The sequence below is a fragment of the Mauremys reevesii genome, linkage group 7 (assembly GCF_016161935.1).
Source record: "Mauremys reevesii isolate NIE-2019 linkage group 7, ASM1616193v1, whole genome shotgun sequence".
NCBI lineage: Eukaryota > Metazoa > Chordata > Testudines > Geoemydidae > Mauremys > Mauremys reevesii.
In genome coordinates this window covers 107,514,864-107,533,592 of record NC_052629.1, presented here as the reverse complement: position 1 = coordinate 107,533,592, position 18,729 = coordinate 107,514,864, and positions in this window count along the sequence as shown.

The following is an 18,729-nucleotide window of genomic DNA, read 5'->3' as shown; positions in this document are numbered from 1 at the left end:
CACTCAGGTGTGAGGAGGGAAAGCTACTCAGGTTACGGGCTTGTGTGATATTATTATTCATGTCTTCCAAATACCTTACAACGTTTCTTTAAGTTCACCTTTAAAGATTTAAGAGGAATGCAACTTATTACTTCATTCTTTAAAACAAAAGAGCCAGACATCAACTGTCTGGTGAACCTAGTGTTCCAGTCAGTATATGTGGAGAATAATTGTTACTCTAGATAAGAGAATGTGACAAGGAAACTGGTCAGATTATGGTTTTTCTGAGTTTAACCTCTTTACTGTAGTCCTTTCCCTCTTTTCCTTGTCCCTGACACTTACTTATACTGAGGGATCTCACTGGAAAAGAGATTTTACCCTATGTGATACATCAACTCTTTAATAAAAATACTCAGAGCCCAATTTGATCCGTACTGATTTAAGTATCCATCTATTTAGTTCTTATAATGTATGCAGTGGTGTTGTAGCTGTGTTAGTCCCATGCCATTAGAGAGACAAGGTTGGTGAGGTAGTATTGTTTATTGGATCAACTTCTGATGGTGAGAGAGACAAGCTTTCCAGCTTACACAGAGCTCCTCTCAGGGGGTCACAGCTAAATACAAGGGGGAACCGATTTTTTAGCATAAGTAATTAACACATATTTCAAGGGATGTTCAAGGAGAAGTGGCCCATTAATAGCTCTCCAGTCTCAGAGGGAGAAGCCGAAGGGTGGGGTTAGTGGGTTATAGAAACTGTTGTAATAAGCCATAAATCCAGTGTGTCTATTCAGTCCGTTATTTTTAGTGTCTAGCAAAGTTATGAATTTAAGTGCCCAGCCTCATCTTTTGAAGGTGTTGTGAAGGTTTCTTTTGACAAGGACAAAGATGTCAGATATGGAGTGAAGTGTTCACCCACCGGTGATATGGTCTTTTTGTCTTTTATTATTTTTCTGTGTGAGTTCATCCAAGAGCATAGTGAATGTCTCATTTCGCTCCACAGTGTTGTTAATTATCAGAGGGGTAGCAGTGTTAGTCTGGATCTGTAAAAGCAACAAAGAATCCTGTGGCACCTTATAGACTAACAGACGTTTTGCAGCATGAGCTTTCGTGGGTGAATACCCACTTCTTCGGATGCAAGTGGTGGAAATTTCCAGGGGCAGGTTTATATATGCAAGCAAGAAGCAAGCTAGAGATAACGAGGTTAGTTCAATCAGGGAGGATGAGGCCCTGTTCTAGCAGTTGAGGTGTGAAAACCAAGGGAGGAGAAACTGGTTCTGTAATTGGCAAGCCATTCACAGTCTTTGTTTAATCCTGAGCTGATGGTGTCAAATTTGCAGATGAACTGGAGCTCAGCAGTTTCTCTTTGAAGTCTGGTCCTGAAGTTTTTGCTGCAGGATGGCCACCTTAAGATCTGCTATTGTGTGGCCAGGAGGTTGAAGTGTTCTCCTACAGGTTTTTGTATATTGCCATTCCTAATATCTGATTTGTGTCCATTTATCCTTTTCCTTAGAGACTGTCCAGTTTGGCCGATGTACATAGCAGAGGGGCATTGCTGGCATATGATGGCATATATTACATTGGTGGACGTGCAGGTGAATGAACCGGTGATGGTGTGGCTGATCTGGTTAGGTCCTATGATGGTGTTGCTGGTGTAGATATGTGGGCAGAGTTGGCATCGAGGTTTGTTGCATGGGTTGGTTCCTGAGCTAGAGTTACTATGGTGCGGTGTGCAGTTACTGGTGAGAATATGCTTCAGGTTGGCAGGTTGTCTGTGGGCGAGGACTGGCCTGCCACCCAAGGCCTGTGAAAGTGTGGGATCATTCTCCAGGATGGGTTGTAGATCCCTGATGATGCGCTGGAGGGGTTTTAGCTGGGGACTGTATGTGATGGCCAGTGGAGTCCTGTTGGTTTCTTTCTTGGGTTTGTCTTGCAGTAGGAGGCTTCTGGGTACACGTCTGGCTCTGTTGATCTGTCTCCTTATTTCCTCGTGCGGGTACTGTAGTTTTGAGAATGCTTGGTGGAGATTTTGTAGGTGTTGGTCTCTGTCTGTGGGGTTAGAGCAGATGCGGTTGTACCTCAGTGCTTGGCTGTAGACAATGGATCTTGTGGTGTGCCTGGGATGGAAGCTGGAGGCATGAAGGTAGGCATAGCGGTCGGTAGGTTTTCGGTATAGGGTGGTGTTAATGTGTCCATCAATTATTTGCACCGTAGTGTCTAGGAAGTGGACCTCCCGTGTAGATTGGTCCAGGCTGAGGTTGATGGTGGGGTGGAAGCTGTTGAAATCATGGTGGAATTTTTCCAGAGTCTCTTTCCCATGGGTCCAGATGATGAAGATGTCATCAATGTAGCATAGGTAGAGAAGGGGCGTGAGTGGACGGGAGCTGAGGAAGCGTTGTTCCAGGTCAGCCATAAAAATATTGGCATATTGTGGGGCCATGCGGGTGCCCATAGCAGTGCCACTGATCTGGAGATATATATTGTCATCAAATTTGAAATAGTTGTGTCTGAGGATAAAGGCACAGAGCTCAGCAACCAGTTGTGCTGTGGCATCATCAGGGATACTGTTCTCAAAACTACAGTACCCGCACGAGGAAATAAGGAGACAGATCAACAGAGCCAGACGTGTACCCAGAAGCCTCCTACTGCAAGACAAACCCAAGAAAGAAACCAACAGGACTCCACTGGCCATCACATACAGTCCCCAGCTAAAACCCCTCCAGCGCATCATCAGGGATCTACAACCCATCCTGGAGAATGATCCCACACTTTCACAGGCCTTGGGTGGCAGGCCAGTCCTCGCCCACAGACAACCTGCCAACCTGAAGCATATTCTCACCAGTAACTGCACACCGCACCATAGTAACTCTAGCTCAGGAACCAACCCATGCAACAAACCTCGATGCCAACTCTGCCCACATATCTACACCAGCAACACCATCATAGGACCTAACCAGATCAGCCACACCATCACCGGTTCATTCACCTGCACGTCCACCAATGTAATATATGCCATCATATGCCAGCAATGCCCTCTGCTATGTACATCGCCAAACTGGACAGTCTCTAAGGAAAAGGATAAATGGACACAAATCAGATATTAGGAATGGCAATATACAAAACCTGTAGGAGAACACTTCAACCTCCTGGCCACACAATAGCAGATCTTAAGGTGGCCATCCTGCAGCAAAAAACTTCAGGACCAGACTTCAAAGAGAAACTGCTGAGCTCCAGTTCATCTGCAAATTTGACACCATCAGCTCAGGATTAAACAAAGACTGTGAATGGCTTGCCAATTACAGAACCAGTTTCTCCTCCCTTGGTTTTCACACCTCAACTGCTAGAACAGGGCCTCATCCTCCCTGATTGAACTAACCTCGTTATCTCTAGCTTGCTTCTTGCTTGCATATATAAACCTGCCCCTGGAAATTTCCACCACTTGCATCCGACGAAGTGGGTATTCACCCACGAAAGCTCATGCTGCAAAACGTCTGTTAGTCTATAAGGTGCCACAGGATTCTTTGTTGCTTTTAGTGTTGTTAATGAGGCACTTAGCGCACTGGATGAGGGATACCACATATTCTGATGGGCATGTGTAGAACCCATGGATTATGAAAGGAGTGTTGGGGAGTTATGTCTACAGGTTTTGCACCACGACACACCAACTCAAAGTGGCACCAGACCTTGCGAGAACTACAGATGCAGACACTGGATGTATAGCTTATTACAACAATCTATAAACCATTAACCCTCCCCACCACCTTTTATTTCCACCCTTATGACTGGAGAGGTGTTAATGGGCTGCTTCACCTTGAATAGTCCCTTGAAATACGTGTTAACTACTTATGCTAAACAGTCTGTTCCACCTTGCATTTAGCTGTGACACACTGATTACATTTCCTAGACCTGAAGAAGAGCTCCATACAAGCTTGGAAACTTGTCTCTCTCACCAAAAGAAGCTGGTCCAATAAAAGATATTACTTCATGCACTTTGTCTTTCTAGTTCTTATAATGGCAGCCATCACTTATAGTATCTAAGCCAGTGGTTTTCAAACTTTTTTTTCTGGGGACCCAGCTGAAGAAAATTGTTGATGCCTGAGACCCAACAGAGCTGGGGATGAGGGGTTTGGGGTGTGGGAGAGACTCTGGGCTGGGGCAGGAGGTTGGGGTGCAGGAGGGTGTCAGGGATCTGGGCTGGAGGTGCAGGCTCTGGGGTAGGGCCAGGGATGAGGGGTTTAGGGTGCAGGAAGGGGTTCTGGGTTGGGGGCGCTCAGGGCTGGGGCAGAGGATTGGGGTGTGGGGTTGGGGCGCAGACTTACCTCTAGCGGCTCCTGGTCAGCAGCACAGCCAGGGTGCAGAGGCAGGCTTCCCACCTGTCCTAGCACCGTGGACTGCGCTGCGTCTGAAGCAGCCAGCAGCAGGTCTGGCTCCTAGGCGGAGGCATGCAAGCAGCTCCACCTGGCTCTCCAGGAGTAGACCTCAAGTCTTTTAGTTCCCAAACCTCTACTTACACCTACAGGCCAAAATTGCTGCTCTAATGGGCATTTAAGAATAGCCTTTGGCCTACTCTTGTTTTCAGCAACATGTAAAAGAAGACATGTTCCCAGGCTTGTACTTGAAACACAAATGGCTGTTTTTGGGACCCATACTTGTTCCCCTATACCTTTTCCTGGAGGTAGTTAGATCCAGTATTTTGGAGGACCCTGTTATAAGATGAGTCCAACCACAGATTAAGGCTTAATCTCTAACCACCCTTAAATCTAGAGGAAGTAGGATCCAGAACTTTGGTTCTGATTCATCTCTAATGTGATCAAAGAGAAACACCAGCTGTAGTGTTGCAAATACCTTCACTGCCTCAGCCATTAAGCAGACCGTTATGAAAATGTTTACTGATCTGCTATATTTTCACCCCATTTTTCATTCTTGTCGGCAAGACTAAGGCCACATCTACACTATCCGCCGGATCGGCGGGTAGTAATCTATCGGGGATTGATTTATCGTGTCTCGTCTAGACATGATAAATCAATTCCCGAATCGACACCCGTACTCCACCTCAGCAGGAAGAGTAAGTGGAGTCGACAGGGGAGCCATGGCGGTCGACTTGATGCCGTGAGGACAGCCAGGTAAGTCAAACTAAGATACTTCGACTTCAGCTACACGAATAGCATAGTTGAAGTTGCGTAGCTTAGATCGATATCCCCCCCGCCAAGTATAGACCAGCCCTCACTGTATGAGATGTTTTCACAGTCTTGGAGGTGTATGTGAACTAAAGTTAATTGCTTTGGGCCATCTTCTTGGCCATTCCAGAGGTGGTCTCAGCACAGCTTGGCAAGGGGGTGTGCAAATGTGGCTTTAAGACACCTTTATGTCCCCCTATGATCTTGGCCTGTCCAAGCACAATGAATTATGGCTGGCTGCCTACAGCCTCTGGACTCACTTAAGCAGCTGGGGATCAGTGTGGCATTGGGAGAATCTCTGGCCATGTCTCCCAAGCTGCGGGCCAGGAAAGAGTGTGGCATAGGAGCTCTATGCCCCCTAGAGTTTCCCCCGCGCTGAAGGAAGCTTCCACCTGGCAGGTGAGGCAGAATCATGTTGAAGCATGGCACAGCAGCCATAGAGGGCAGCCATGATCTGGCCCTTTTTTCTAACAGTCTGACACCTATTGACTCGTCACACACACAACGTTGCAAACTGGCTTGGATGATTTCCTACAAACTTATAAAACTATTGCCTGCTTTGAGACACAGTAGGTGACTGTTCAGACCAAAACAAGTGTCATTTGACATGGCTGTTGAGGGGAAGGTCACTAATGGTACTTGGATAGGTAGTTGGTTGAAGCCATATCACAGATTGGCTATTGGCAGCTTCATAAAGCAGAAACATCAGGAACAAATGCTGCTTCAATCAGAGCAAGAAAGAGACCAGGGATTATATTTGTTTGAAATACTCTGCTCCTTCTGAAAGGGTTAACAGTCTGTACTAGCCAGCTAGCGTATTGCTTTTCTGGCTGACGCAAATGAAGGAGATGCTACCTTGTCCCCTCCTGTCTTGTCTCGGCAAGATAATCAAGTTGGAGGAACATTTGGCATACACAGTCCATAGCAGCCACTGCTTCCTAATAACAAAACCAAGCTATTTCCTGATCATCTAATAAACACCTTCCCTGGGAGATCAGACAGCAGAAAGTTTGTCCTGTCTCTTTGGAGGAACAATAGAATGGACCCATTTGAACATTTTCCAATATACCCCATCTGCAAAGGAAAAAGATTGTTACAGACTTTTGCCCCTACCTTCCCAAGTTCGGAACAAAAGAATCAGCAAAACAGCGACAGCAAGTGAGCTGGTATTGAGCTCAGTGGAAGTTCCACTCAGAGCTGGGTGGGACATGCCTTTGAAGTGTCCAGCAGGGGGCACGGTCAGAGACAGGATGCCAGACTACAAGTGCTTCTGACCTGTTCCACATTAGTAGGTCTGGTAGTTTCGATGTTCCTGTCAGAGAAACAATGCAGCAGCAAAGGTGAGGGAGGAATGACTATGGCCCAAGTGGCTTCAACACATCTTTCTCCATGCATCAGAGAGACTTTTATTACTCTGTCTCTCAGCATGGGAGTCTGATGATCAGCCACATAGGAAAGAACTTGTGTTTCTTCACTAAGGGAGGGCAGGAAGAGTGAAATAAGGAGGTTGGAAAGAAGGAGGAGGAGTGGGAAATACACTATAGTAAACAGGGAATATATGCTGTAGGGAACAATCCTCTAGTAGGTCTTCCCTTCTCTAACCTCCTTGATTCTGGGACACAGCACCTTCTAAGACAGGACTGACACTACAGCAGAACAGTGATGTGACCCTGGTCAACATTTTCAGATGTAGCCACTGATTTTGGGTGCCAAACTTAAGACACCAGGACTCTGAGTTTCAGAAAGCGATGAACAATGGGCACTAGCATCTCTGAAAATCCTGGCCAAGGTTTTCTCAAGTTGGGCACCCAAAATCAGTGTGATCACTTCTGAAACCCTTGCATGCCACACTATAGTAACAACAAGCGCTCCAATAATGAGAACTGCCTACTATACACAGCACCTGTTTTATCAGGATTCTCTACAATGTCTCTCTCACTAGGATGACGGAATGATTACCATCAGCATTCTGTTTCGCTTGCTTCATCACCTTAATGCTGCTCCAGACAAATCCTAGATCTGTGCTATTCCACCCCACAAAAATGATGAGTGCTGGTGTGATGAAGCAGGGGTTTTTCCTGTTGTTTTCAATGGTTTGCATGCAGAAGGCATGGGGCTCAGTTTCCCTGTGTTTAACAAGGTGATGGGAGAGGGGGTTTGTTATTACAGAGGGCCAGCGAATAGCCTGGAGAATGGATACCCCATTGACTGGTGACCTGCCTGGAGAATGGATATCTCAGTGACTGGTGACCGGGAGGCCGAGCTTGGAAGTCACAGCCGGTTCTGGCCAGTGGGAGGACAATGGGCTGCGGAAAGAGGACCATGCCTGACCAGCTGGTTCCAGCCAGAGGGGAAACAAAGGATGGATGAGAGAAGAGGCTGAGAGGAGAGTAGGCCCAGGCGGCCTGTTTATCTGGGACAGAAGACAAAGGACAGAGGTGGGACTTGGGGGAGGAGATATCAGATGCCCAGCTGGGAAGTAGGGGGGCTTAGAACTGGAGAGCGAGAGCAGGCAGAGCCCACCTGAAAACAGGGGAGACTTAGATGTGCTGTGCTGAGGGAGGCCAGGCCTGAGGGCCCTGAGAGTTTCCTATGCTGCGTTCAGACACTCAATAAACCCTTCTGTTTTACACTGGCTGAGAGTCACTCTGGTCTAGAGATCAGAGCTGCATTATTCCCTCTGGGTGGGGAGGCCCTGGGGGTCCAGAGCAAGTGGACTTCCTGAGGGGGCCCACGGTGGGAAACAGGTGTGCTGAAGGCTCAGAGAGGTGCAGTTCCAGGAGGTGGAGCGGCCTACGGCTTAACCCCTGAAACAGAGTGGACCCCCAGGAAGGACTGTTGCACTGAAGGAGGTTCCTCTCAGGGACTATACAGAGCCTAGAGAGAGCATGAGTCCTGTGAGTCCATGACAGATAGTCAATTTGCCATAATCCTCCCTCTCCTGACCTGATGTAAGGTTACTGTGCTACCCCTTGAAAATGTCTAGCTCATGACTGCACATTTACAGATGAAAACTCTCTTTGTTACAGGTAAATACTTCTAATTTCCACTGCCACTTAATACTACTACTTAGCTCTTATATAGCACTTCTCATCAGATCTCAAAGCCAATTAAAAGAACGTTTCCTTGCAATCACACTGATTGAGGCAGCATAGTCCAATGACAGGTCAATGTCAGGATTCCTAAGTTCAATTCCTGGCTTTGCCATTAACTTGCAATGTAACTTTGGGCAAGTCACTAACCTCTATGCTTAAGTTTCCCCATCTATAAAATGGGGATTATAGTGTTTACCACCTGCTTAGAGAAGGCACTTGGGGATCTATGGCTAGATAGGCTTATGTAAGTGCTAAGTATTATCATTCTATTATTATTGATTATGTATTTTTATTATTATAGTGCCCAGAGACCCCTCTGGGCTTGGCATTGTACAAACATTGAAAGAGATGGTCCCTGCACCAAAGAACTTACTATCTAAATAGACAACCAAAGGCTGGTAGAATAGGGAGCTATCTACCCATTTCTATCTGGCTGTATCTCTAAATCTGTATTGTTTTTTACCATTGAAAATAACACAAACCTACACTGTTTTTTTAACTGTTAAAGTAACACTAAACAATGACATTTACAGAGAAAATCTAAGCCGGAACATGATTTGCAGTACAGAGAAACAGCCTGTTAGCTGAATTTCGTGGTGCACTCAGCTGCCTGTAATTTCACTGAATGTGTATGGGATTTTCCAGTCCCCTCTCCCCCGCTTCTCTTTAACAACAAATGTACAATTTAAAACTCAACATAGCAGACAGCTGCGTGGGGCATGTTAGGTAACTAAATTACAGGAGGAGTCCACTCATGTTACAAGTAAGAGGTTTGCTGCGCAACAAGTGATATGTATGACTCAGACTAACAAGAATCTGATTTGTTTGGGGCTTTTTTAGTGGTGCAGATAAAGAAATGCAGTTTTGGGGGACCCTGTCGTATTTTGCCATGTCTGTGGTCCAAACACTGCATAGTTGCCAATCCCGGGCATTCAGGATGATTTCTATATATTCCTGCCTTGGTTATGGATATGTGCCTTAAGACAAGGCCAAGTGCCAGGACGAGACTCATTATAAATAGTAGTTATGAGGAACATGTTGCATGTATAGACTCTCTCTGCAGGATGAGATAACAGAGCTGCTCCTTCAGCTTGCTGGACAGAGGCCTTCAGAGCTTGAAATCCAGTGCCTCACTTTGATGCTTTTGGATGCACATATGGTGCATGATCCTTACAGCACAAAGTTTGTTGGAAAGAATCCAACACTGGCCATGGATGGATAGCCTAGAATACGACTTAATAGGGATTTTCCATCTCAAATGTCCACTAAAGTCAATGGGAGTCATGGGGACTCAACACTTCTCTGGATGAAACTCTGTTTCTATACAACTGCAATGACAGCAGCTCCCCCTTTTCCCCACGGCGGTGAGACTCAGGATACAGGTCAACTCACTCAGGCTTTCAGGGCTCATGCCTCACAGGGTTAAAAACAGCAGTGTAGATTTTCCTACTAGGGATGGAGCCTGGCCCCTGAAACACTGTGAAAGGGAGAGTATCAGAACTTGGGATCCAGCCTGAATGGGAACGTCTACACTGCTATTTTTAGCTCCATAGCGTGAGCCCCGTGAGCCCAAGTCAGTTGGCCTGGGCTCAGACTCACTGCTGTCCGAGGAGGAATTCAGAGCCTGTCTCCCCTGCTGAAGAAGTGAGAGATTCATGAATTCAACACAACACAGTTATTAGAGAAGTGGTTGGCTTCAGTCACTTTATGTTCTAGTCTTATTTTATCTCATTAGTTAATCGATAACACTCCATCGGGGTTGGGACACTGGGGTAATCAATCCAGGCATGCATAATCAGTACTTGAATTGAGTTCCAGCGTGACTCATTAAGCGATGGAAGTAAATTAATGTCTTAGAATGCTCCAATCCCAGCCACAGGCTCTGCTGAATAAAGCTGCTGGAAAGCTTGGTATTAAAAATCATTTTTTAAAAAACAGAAAATATCTGTTTTTGTCAAAATGGAAACTTCTGTCTGAAGTGTCCATTTTTGATAATTTTTCAAAATCTTGAAAACTGAAAATTTTCAGTTTATGGCAACTGAAAACCAAAATTTTTTGAAACTGAATCATAGAAGATTAGGGTTGGAAGTGACCTCAGAAGGTCATCTAGTCCAACCCCCTGCTCAAAGCAGGACCAATCCCCAGATAGATTTTTACCCCAGTTCCCTAAATGGCCCCCTCAAGGATTGAACTCACAACCCTGGGTTTAGCAGGCCAATGCTCAAACCACTGAGCTATCCCTCCTCAGTTTTCAGCAAAATTTCATCCCGTCAGGCAAAAAATTGGGGTCTTATTGAAACAGGAAAATGTTTTAGCATAAATGACTATTAGTTCAAAAGGTTGTACCAAAAAGTGCATTATCCACTAATTGTTATTCACAATTCACTTATTTACAAGCTTTCAGTCATCCAGGCAGTGAGCAGAAACAATCCCATGTGATTTAAGTGACAACCACACAGGTCAAAGAGCAAGCAGTGAATAGCAAACAGCTTGTGAGCAAGCCATAGTTTGAAAACTATTTGACCAAATATTTCTGACTTAGCTGTCAATAAACCACCTCCTCACAGTGACTTATACATACAAACATAAATCAAATAAATAAATAAACCTAGCAAGTAATCAAGCTCTCTCTCCTACAGGTTGGGATGGAAGAAAGATAGTTATTTCTATTTTAAGATACTTGGGTGGAGCTCAGATAGTTTGGTGATAATCATTATATAAACCCCTAGGTGTTTCTCTATGTGGGGAAAAAGGCGTGCACAAGCTAACCTGCACTAACCTGCACTAAGGCCTTGTCTATATGCAGACTTAATGTGAAGCAAACTGGAGTGTAAATATATCATGAAATATGCTGCTGAGCACTAAGTTGCCATGCGGCAGGCTAGCGCAGTGTACAGTCACATCCTGGCTTGCCATGCACAAGGCCTGTGTGTGGACAAGCCCTTGACACTCTTACTCCACACGAAGAGTGCCTTTTATGCACTTACACACAATACACTGTGCATTAAGCTAAAGCGCACAGAGGCACTTTTAGTGTAGAGTAAGTGTCCGCACAGGGAGTTAGTGTAGAGTAGCTAGCACACTTCAAATTCACACACTAGCTTACTTCACATTAACTTCCCAGTGTAGACACAGACACACTTTAGTTAGCTAGCTCTTATTTAGACCAATGCATAGGTGCCGACTCTGTGGGTGCTCTGGGACTGGAGCACCCACGGGGAAAAATTAGCGGGTGCTTGGCACCCACCAGCAGTCAAGCTCCCCCTGCCTCCTCCCTCCCTCCCAAGAGTGCTGCATCTCCGCTCCTCCCCCTACTTCCCAGCGCTTCCCGCCCCCTGCCACCTAACGGCTGTTTGGCGGCGCTTAGGATTTCCCGGAGGGAGGAGGAGCGGGGATGTGGCACACACAGGGGAGGAGGTGGAGAAGGGGCGGGGACTTGGGGGAAAGGGGAGGAATTTGGGGAAGGGGTGGAATGGGACAGGAGGAGGCTGGTGCAGGGGTGGGAAGACACAGGAGGGTCAAGCACCCACTGGGCAGAGGGGAAGTCGGCACCTATGGACCAATGTAAATCAATAATAACTGCACTGAACGGTGATGTAAAAGAAATCAGAATGGGCCCCCTAGAGAAAGAACCAACAACTAAGTCTGATTCTCAGTTTCACTAGGGCTCATTTACACCCCTTTAGGAGCTTGTCTACACTTGAACCGCTACAGCGACACAGCAGCAGCACTGCTATAGTGCTTCAGTGTAGACTCTACCAATGCCAACAGGAAGGATTCTCCCATTAGCGTAAGTAATCCACCTTCCCTAGAGGTGGTAGCTAAGTCAATGGACGAATTCTTTTGTCAATCTAGCATAGTTTACTCCAAGGGTTAGATCAGCTTAAGTACGCTGCACAGAGGTGTGGATTTTTTTACACTCCTGAGCAATGTAGAGCGGGCAACCTAACTTTTTAGTATAGACCAGACCCATGAGCAGAAAGGTATCAAATGTGTGCAAGTAGAATTTAACCCCACTTTAAAGTACGTTTACATGGCCAGAGTGATATAACCGGGCGTTAATGTAAATGTGAATAAAGACCCATGATTGTGATGTTTTCAGAGAACATATTCACAGTAAATAAACCTAGTATTTTCACGGTGGGCAGGCTTCATGAAACCAGCCACCATTTTTCCTGAAGAGATTAGTGCCACATTAATCTCAGCTAATGAAGTAGGGTAAACCAAGTGGTAAAATTTACATGCAGTGTAATGAAACTTCTTAGATGGGACACCTCACTCCATTTGATTTTAGATTAACAGGAATCATACGCAGTCTGAAATTACATATGGATTCCTTACAAGACTAGGGAGATTTCCCTCCTACAGTCTCTAGGGATTGGCAGGATTTGAACCGAGGGCTACACAGAAATCAACATCCTCACACTGCCACCTGGCTGCAGCTGTAACCTAGCCACTCCCTGCGACCCACAATCCACAGAGGATGAATGCCACAGGAAGTTCCACCTCAACTGATCTGACTGACGGTGGTCTTAGTGATCCCTGATTGGCCGCTAAATCCTATATAAGCCCATGAGATGTATCAGGAAGTATCCAGCCAACAATGTGGATCCCTAACTAGTTGCCATGACTGCCCTGGTTCTCAACTCCCATTACTGACCTTGGATTCTGACTCCCAATTGACCCCTGGAATCCTGATACCTGGTATTGACCCTGAGGCCTGATTCCTTACTCTGTTTCCAGCTCTGACTCTTGTCTTAATTCCTGACTCTAACTCCAGTTTTGTCCTCAGCTTGATTCTTGACCCTGATACAGGCTGTGACCCCTGCCTTCAATTCCTGCCTCCCAAGATCCGGCCACTAGTCCTGCTTACCTTTGTCCAGAATCCTGACACAGTCTGGATGAGAAGAGTGCTCAGCAATATGGTGGTAGGTGTTGTGACTGCACCTTGTGATCCATGGACATGACCACACTCAGCAGCACTAGGTGGCTGGAGTGAGAAGTTTGCTTTGGTGGCTTTCTCATGGGATATTTGGCAATAGCCCACCTGCCTCAATTTCCTGGTGTAGCATCTACCTGCCAAGAAGGCCAAGTCTATGTTAGACTCTTAGCATGTTGGCACACAGTTGTCAACAATTGTTCTAAGTGATGTGATGCTGGGCATGGTTTCTCTGTCCTACATTGACCAGGAAACGATCCCACTTTGGCTTTTAGGCACAGTATTCACTATAGCACCTTCTTTATTCTACATCCTCTAGACAACAGGGGAGTTGGGGGATGAGTTGCACTGAAGACAAACACTAAATATGGTGGTAAAGATGGAAATATCTGTTTCATATGAGTGTCTTTAAGACATTAAAGGTTGGCTATTCATTTCAGGGTGCAGTCTGACGTTTTGTTGAAGGTTTTGACAGCTGATGTTGGTTCACAGAAAATAGTGAAACACCTTGTAACCACAAATCCATCATTTCAACATCAGGCCAGGCATCTGTCAGAGTTACTGCTGTCAAACAGGCCTGCTTGGCCATGTCAGTCATTTTATTCATCAGTTTATTCCCAAGATACCTCTTTTGCCGAGCCTCAAAGAAATGGATTATACAACTGAGTTTAAAAAGGCCAACACCAATCAAATAATTGTAAAATACATCTGTGTATCATGAGCCAGGATAGAACAAAACATGGCAGTCTCCAACATATTGGAATTGATGAGAGCACAGGGCAATCATATTGATGTTTATAGCACCAGAGTAGTTAGGGGGTTTCTTTGACACATTGTTGGGATACATCAGAAACACAGAATGATAAACCCAGTAGAGCAAAACATCACTCAAGTGTTTGAGAAGCACAGAGAGGAAACAGGATGAACATGGAAAGAAAAGATACCACTTTGGTATATAGGTTCTCTCTTTTCTGAGACATCCCACATGGGGAAGTAGTTGGGGAGGAAAGAATTAGATCAGACGCAAGCTTCACTTCTGGGAAAATCACTGGAATCAGTTCCCAAGGGCATACATTTTCTGTAAATGCTCAACCCAGAACCTTAGTTTGGTGAGTTTTTTAAAGAAAGATACACCAAAAATTCGGACGGAGCCATGCTTCATTTAAATAATGTTTTAGAGAAGACTGACCTGCAGTATGCAGAGCAATCACAGGGCAGACTGACACCTGGGCTCTGTTTGAGATGAGTAACACTGACCCATGATGGGACAGAGCATCTTCCACCATGAGGTTGCAGGTTCCAGTGAGCTGGTAGTGAGAAAGAGCTCCAGCGCTGCTCTGTGGCCAGGCTGAAATGAGTTGGTGGGGAGAGTGTGGCTGTTACAAGACTCACCATCCCAGAGCATCCCCTCCCAGCATAGCATGGTATTGGAGATGCTCTTTGCCCTACTCCAGCCATAGGTATGACCTGGCCCTCTGGCTGAGCCGCTTGAGAGCATTCAATCCCTTCCAGGGTAACAGAGTCTTTTAGATAAAGCCAAATAAAAGCCCTAAACAAAGGACTCCTCAGACCAGCTGGGCTCCATTTTCAGCTCCCCTTATAGGAGGGCCCTAGTTGAAATGGCCTGTCTCACAGCCCACCAACTGGAATCTGGTCTCTTGTCCTCCTATTGGTTTCATCCAGGCCCATCCTCCTACATAGGACTCAGGCAGGGGCGGCTCTAGCTTTTTTGCTGCCCCAAGCACGGCAGTCAGGCAGCCTTCAGCGGCTTGTCTGAGGGAGGTCCGCGGTCAAGCGGATTCGGCGGCTTGCCTGTGGGAGGTCTGCCAGTCCCGCGGCTTCAGCGTACCTGCCGCCGAATTGCCGCCGAATCTGCGGGACTGGCAGACCTCCCGCAGGCAAGATGCTGAAGGCTGCCTCACTGCCGCCCTCGCAGGGACCGGCAGGGCGCCCCCCGTGGCTTGCTGCCTCAGGCACACGTTTGGAGCGCTGGTGCCCAGAGCCGCCGATGGACTCAGGCCAATCATGGTCCTCAGTCAGCTCCTGGCCTCAACCAGGCTTCCTGCCCCCATGTAGGAGCAGCCTGTCTGCACTCCTCCCCAGCCAGCCCTCCGCTACTGGTCTTTCTTCCTCTGAAGTCCGATGCCCATCACAGGTGTAGCAGGGCAGGGCAGGGCTAATTGAACAGGGCTGACTGATTCCACACCTCCTGGCCCTTAAAGGAGCAGGTCATCCTGTTCCAGGGACTCAGTGAATTTCTTAGTGGGTGGGTATCTACATCACCCAAAAATTCACCATCCCAATAATACCCTTTATTGCCAATCAAGCAATACCCTTTATTGCCAATCAGCGGTGAGGCCTATGGCTGAATGGGTATAACGAGTGAGCCACCATCTCATCAGCCCTAGAAGAAGCCAGGTGAGGGATGTTGCATATAAGCAGGAGTTGTTTTGGGAAAACTTAGCTACACTCAAACATTGACCTTGTGGCACAGACATGCAAATGAAGAAAAAATAGATTTTAGTGGAGTTATTCCAGACTTACAGCAGCATAGCTGAGAGCAGAATTTAGTCCCTGGTCTTAACCATTAAAGATGCAGTTGGAAAGGATGCAATAAGTGGTAAAATATGACTGATTTCTTGTTAAAGTATTGAGTTGTCTATGGTTTTAATTTTCAGATTAAGGCCCCTCTATGTAATTCTGAAGGTCACCTAGAAAAGGGAAAAGGCCAAAGAATTCTTAATTAAAACCATCTACAATGCCAATGAAATTGAATTTGCATAAGGCTATCGAAAAAAGGAACCTAGGTTCAAATGTATGCAGTATTTCCATCCTTTGTTAAAGTTAACAAGGCCCCCAGGCCCTTCACAATGCAGTCCCAGAGGCTGACCTGATGTGATGTGGTAGTTATCTGCCCGAATCCATTGGAATGACTGGGTACACCTCTAGATTTGCGTAAAGATAGACTAATACTGGGCACAATGTGAATGTCAATGAGAATTCTGCTCCCTCTTCTGCATGTTTTGCTCCTTTGCCTTCTCCCTTGTGTATAAATTACACGTATTAATGTGGAAACACAAGGGGAGCAGCCTACTCTTCAGCAGGCTTAGCATCCAGCACATACATTTTAGCAGCATGGAGTATAATAGCGAATATGGAATATAATTCCTTCTTCCTGACTTTTTTTTTTTTTAACTTCTACTACTTTACCAAGGCAACGAGAGGAAACAGGAAAACACAACAAATGTGGAAAAACACCAAAGCAGTAAAAAGACAAACTGAAAACAAAATGAAAAAAAAAATATACATATAAAAAGAGACTGAATTTCTCATGATGTGATTTTAATGAAAAACTAAAAATGTGGGGGGAAAATCATGATTTATTATAAAAAATATGTTGTGGACATTTTTTTTAAATATTGCAGCAACCTTCATCGAACCCCCAAACGGGATCCCCATCTAGAAGCAAAAAGCACCGCCCCAGCTATGGGGTGAACACAGAATGCCAGCCATAGCCCTAATGAGGGGACACCAGTAGAATCCTAACCCTAACCCCAGCACAGAGCCAACATCTGGTCCCTAACCTAACCCCAGCCCAGGACCCCAATGAAGCCTCAATCCTAGTCCACAGCCTCTACCCAACCCCACCCTAGCCTGAGGCTCCCAGCCAGCCCCAGCCCTCACTCAGGACCCCCACACAACCCCAACTCTAACCCTAGCCCACAGCCTCCACTCAACTTCAACCACAATTGTAGCCTGTGGCCCACACCCAGCCCCGACCCTAACCCATAAATCCTATTAAAACAAACCCTGTTCCTCCTGTGGGGGCCTAAAGTAAAAGTAAAATAAAAAGCCCTTTGCTAATCTTGGGGTGTAATATTGTTGTTGTAACCTCCTAAGCCAGGCAAACAACATCCATGACAAAAGCCAGAAAGTCTGTAACAAAACAATAATTTAGGAAGTTTTCATCTGTGCCTCAGTTTTCCCAATGGGCACATTTGTGTTGTTCTTTTTCTTTCCCTCTTGCTTTGTTAACAGGACAAAGCAGTAATAGCAAAAGCCCAGGGACACCGCAAACAGGAGTGGTGAAACTGCTCTTGCTGCTTCAAGCCTGTAAAATTCGTCAGGGCAAGATCATGTATGTACGGTGGCACATATCTATGGGCATCCTCGGGTGTCCGACACTTTTGTCCTCCTTTGTTAATTTTACCAGTGTCCAAAATTGGCCCTGGTTTAAAAAAAAAAAAAAAGGTCAATTATCCATTGATGGGGGTGGGGGGGAATTGTGGCTTAGCATCCTAAAAATGTGGCATCACGTGTTATCTGGGATTGGGTGGTCCATCGTAACGTGTAAAAGGTGGCTCCCTCCAATAACATGGCTAAGTGGTAAGTGCTAACTACATCTTCTATCAGCACATATGGATTATAGGCAGCTCTGGCCTATAAAGCCCCCTCAAATGTGTTAAAAAAGGCTGCTTTTATAAGGTGGATCAACACATCTGCTGGGAAGGGGAGGCATCAAAATATGCCCCCAATAAGGCCCATGTGTTTACCAATCCCTCTGCATGTGTTTGGAGGGCCACTTACCCCAGTGTGCCCCTCAATTTGCTATTAAAATCACAAACAAAATTTCTCAGTGCATTGGACCGCCGTTCTGCAACAAACTGTTAACGTTTCTAACTATGTTGTGTTTAATTTTTCATAAATAACACCCAATGTGATTCTGCCATTGGCACACACCCAAGAGCAGCTTTCAGTATTCCAGACAAATGCCGCCTCCTTCACAGTGTTACAACACACGTTTAACCAGGAGAAAGCTGCGTTTGCCACTGCTACTCGAGTGGGGTATCTATGCCAACAAAAAAATGTGTTATGCTATGTAACTAATAAAGCCAAAAGTCATCATTGCCTACTGTATGCACTTGTTGCTGTTCTAACAATCGTGTGTATGCTGTATTGCTGTTTAGGTAAAAAAACAATAGTAACCCTTGACACCGTATCGGGGGGAGAATAAAAACCTAAGTGGTGATCCCTCCCAACAAAATGTTGATTCAGGGTCAAGGGGAAGAATGTCACAACCCAATAGCCCCCTCCCCTCAGGGAGTCCCCTGGGAAGGCAGATCAGCATTGTATATTGTTAATGCTGTTGCTAGCATCGCAAAGCATCTTGGGGAGGGTCAAAGGTGTGTGAGGCCGAGGGAAGAAAAAGAAAGAAAAAAGCAGAAAATGGGTTAATTCAACAATGCAGCTAGCAAGCTCAGTCCGAAGATAAGAAGCTAACTCCAGCCCAAGGCCGGCTGCTACCTGCCAAGACAGAAGGGGGGAAGTCCAACCCCCCAACCAGCCATGAGAAAAGGAAGTTGTTGAACAAAGTGCAGGGGCCGGGAAAAGGAGACAGATGGCGAAGTCCAGCCAGGAACAAACAAAACTGTTTCATGGCCCTGAAACCAGGTGTTTTGGGAAAGCTGAAGAAACCATGGAAGGCCGGTTTGGACTGCCACAGAGGGCACCAGGACCAGAGGTCCCCAAACAGAGCACACCTC